This window comes from Lipotes vexillifer, unplaced genomic scaffold (assembly GCF_000442215.2).
Source record: "Lipotes vexillifer unplaced genomic scaffold, Lipotes_vexillifer_v1.1 scaffold382, whole genome shotgun sequence".
Taxonomy (NCBI): domain Eukaryota; kingdom Metazoa; phylum Chordata; class Mammalia; order Artiodactyla; family Lipotidae; genus Lipotes; species Lipotes vexillifer.
Window position 1 is genome coordinate 6448618 of NW_006780611.1, and position 3637 is coordinate 6452254.

Here is a 3637-nt window from a genome sequence, read left to right on the forward strand (position 1 = left end):
GATTCCTGCTGTGCCTCCATCACACTCCTCCACCCCCAGAAGACTGCTTCCTCTTTAGTTCTCTGGCCTCATCCTGGGCAAAAACTCCTCTTTTCTTGGTTCCTCTTATCCTAGCTAAGAAAGTCTGACGTTCACAACACAACAAAACAGAAAACATTAGTATGTACTCAGGTAGAAATAAGAGGAACTAATCACAAACAACACAGAAGCATAACAAGAGTTTTGTTTCTCAGGCACAAGTAGGGTTTTGATGCCAGCACTGTAGGGCTAGTCTGACTGCATTGGCTCAGCTAGGTGCTGCCTAGCTTCCTGCTTCCCCTCCCCACCTGTTTATTTAGTCAATAAACCCAAATTTTAGAGTAATATTTTGCTCTGTGCTTGGTAATCTGTGTTTTTATCAGAAGTACAGAAATTGTACTTTGCCCTGGTTTCCACAGATGCCTAAACATGTCTGAGTTGCCTGTTGCCTGGGCAAGTGGCTGAGCTGTTGGTTGTGTGTGTGGTGAAGGCTCTGGTAGAGGCTGGGTGGAAGTCCCAAGACATCCTTATGGCTTCTCAGCCAAGCTGGATGGTAACTACCAAGCCCCAGAGGCACACGTTTTTGGCTTCCCTTTGTCTTTTCCACGTTTCCTGTTTTATTTCCTGAGAAATCTCTGCCCAGTTGCCCCAGCTTGGCAGGGTGTGGCATGTAATGGAATGGGGCTACTTTATTTCAGGACATGGACCTTTGGACCATGAAGCATGATTCCTTAGCAGCCCTTAACCCCAGCTTTATTCTGGGTTGGACAGGTGCACGTTGTTCCATCAAGTTTCTTCTGCTTCTTAGAACTGGGGCCGGTGACTGGAGTCCAGAGGTAGGCCTTGCCTGAGAGTCCCACAAAAAAAGGGCCTTGAAGTGGGGCCTGAGGTGGTAGTCCTGGCCATGCGGAAGTCATGGAAAAAAAATAATTTGATTGGATAATTGGAGTGCTGCAGTATGCCTCCTTTCATGAAAACCGAGTGAAGTGATTGGTATAGTACATTCCAGACTTTTTTTATCTTTTGGATTTCTTTCTTTCCTTCTTGCTCTTGCAGGTGTGGGTCTGAAGTTGCTTGATTGGGGGTGGGCTGGGCTGGGCTGTCTCATTGTCTCCCTTTATTTTTAAAATTTTATTTATTTATTTATTTTTGGCTGTGTTGGGTCTTCGTTGCTGTGCGCGGGCTTTCTCTAGTTGCAGTGAGCGGGGCTACTCTTCATTGTGGTGCGCGTGCTTCTCACAGCGGTGGCTTCTCTTGTGGAGCACAAGCTCTAGGCACGCGTGCTCAGTAGTTGTGGCTTGCGGGCTCTAGAGCGCAGGCTCAGTAGTTGGGGCGCACGGGCTTAGTTGCTCCGCCGCATGTGGGATCTTCCCGGACCGGGGCACGAACCCGTGTCCCCTGCATCGGCAGGCGGACTCTCAACCACTGCGCCACCAGGGAAGTCCCTCATTGTCTCCCTTTAAAGTTCAGACAAGTCACCTTCCTTGAAGTTTTTTTTTTTTGCTCCAGAATTGCTATTTTGGACTTGTGCTTTTTGTCTATAACTTCCAGTAGGAACTTCCAGGTTCATGAAATTTAGAAATAGTTGAAAATAACATGCTCTCTTAACTAACAAATAAAGAGGCAGGGGAAAAAAAAAACCCAAGCCTTTAAATCCCTGCCTTACAGAAACTTAATGTTAGTGGTGTGATTGGAAGAGGTGGAGGCCCACTCTCGAGAAGCGAACTCTGTCAGCAACCTACGCCCCACTGCACCCTACCCCGAACTCCTGGGGGGTGGGTAAGAAGAGGGGACTTTTCCTCCCTGGGGTAGGGGTAGAAGATTGCCAGTATCTACAGGGGCTGCAAAGGCTCCTGCTGTTGATGGGGGGCTGGCTTTTGGTCCCAGGTTGCTCTCCCCTGTAGGAGGGCCTTCTTGGAGCAGTGGGACAAGCCCTGCTGAGTTCTGCTTATGGGCCAGCCTGGTGTTCTGTGCTGCAGGTGTTACGTGGCGAGTTTATCACATCACGAGCTCTGCAGGCAGATTGCCTGGGCTTGAATCCCAGTTCTGCAATTTATGGTGGGTCCTTGGGCAAGTTACTGATCTCTCTGTGTCTCAGTTACCTCACCTCTAAAATGGGGATAATGATAGGATTGGTGTGAGGACTGGATGAATGAGTATGTGTCCTGTACTTGGTTGGGGCAGTGCTGCACTTTAAGAGCCCCATTTAGTGTAGCCATTGTGTGCCTCTGAGCCTCCCAACTGTCCTACCACGTGGCTCTTTGGTTCTCACTTTACAGTTGAGAAAACAGGCTCACAGAAGCTTAATAACTCCTTAGACCCAGATCTGCTTTAAGGTTCTCTCTTCAGTGCACTGGTGGTTCCCCACAGGGACCCTGGTTCTCCAGGACGCTAGGGGATGATTCCAAAGGGATGGCTCACTTACAACTATACCCACCAGACATACTTTGTAGGTGGATTTTTTTTTTTTTTTTTTTACTGTCTCTGTACACAAGCAAAGACACACAGACACACAAAACATTTATATGTTACTGTATAAAAATGATGGCTGTGCTTACGATGAATAAAATACCAATTCATTTTAAAGCTTGAATTTATCGTAGCCGTTTGTCATCTTGATTTCCTCAATCATTGAATGGGAAAAGTACTATCATCTAGGGATCTAAGGACCTTGTTAATATTAAAAAAGGGTCCTTTTGGGGGGAGAATTCAGTAGATGTTTATTGTTGCCCTTTTCTTGCCCTGTATATTTTTTTCAAAAAAAATTTTTTTTTAATAAATTTATTTATTTTTGGCTGCATTGGGTCTTCGTTGCTGCGCACGGGCTTTCTCTAGTTGCGGGGAGCCGGGGCTACTCTTCGTCGTGGTACGTGGGCTCTAGGCGTGCGGGCTTCAGTAGCCATGGCACACGGGCTCTAGAGCTCAAGCTCAGTAGTTGTTTGCCCTGTACTTTAGTATATGTCTTTCTGTATGTCTGGCATCTGCATGCCTCCTCAAGGATCAGGGCATATTGTGGAGATGGAGTCTCCATTGTGGCTGGGCCGAACTGTGAACTGGAAGCAAGGTTGGGAGCTCAGAATCCATACCAGGTTCAAACAGGAGGAATATCTGAAGTCTCCATGGGAGCAAAGAAGGTACTTACACCTGAGGTATCTTGAATTCTGCTGGATCCCTCGATTCTCTGAGGCACTGATTCTGGTTCACCCTCACTAGTGTCTCCTAGGGTGCCTTCCTGGGGCAGACTGATACATGTATATTTTTAATTTTTTTTAATATTTTATTCTATTTTATTTTATTTTATTTTTGGCTGCATCAGGTCTTAGTTGCAGCATGTGGGATCTTTCGTTGCAGCACGTGTGATCTTTCGTTACAGCACGCAGTCTTCTCTCTAGTTGTGGCCCGCTTGCTCAGTAATTGTGGTGTGCGGGCTTAGTTGCCTCACGGCATGTGGGGTCTTAGTTCCTTGACCAGGGATCGAACCCGCTTCCCCTGCATTGGAAGGCGGATTCTTAACCACTGGACCACCAAGGAAGTCCCTATATTATATATATATATTTTTTTTTTGCGGTACGCAGGCCTCTCACTGTTGTGGCCTCTCCCGTTGCGGAGCACAGGCTCC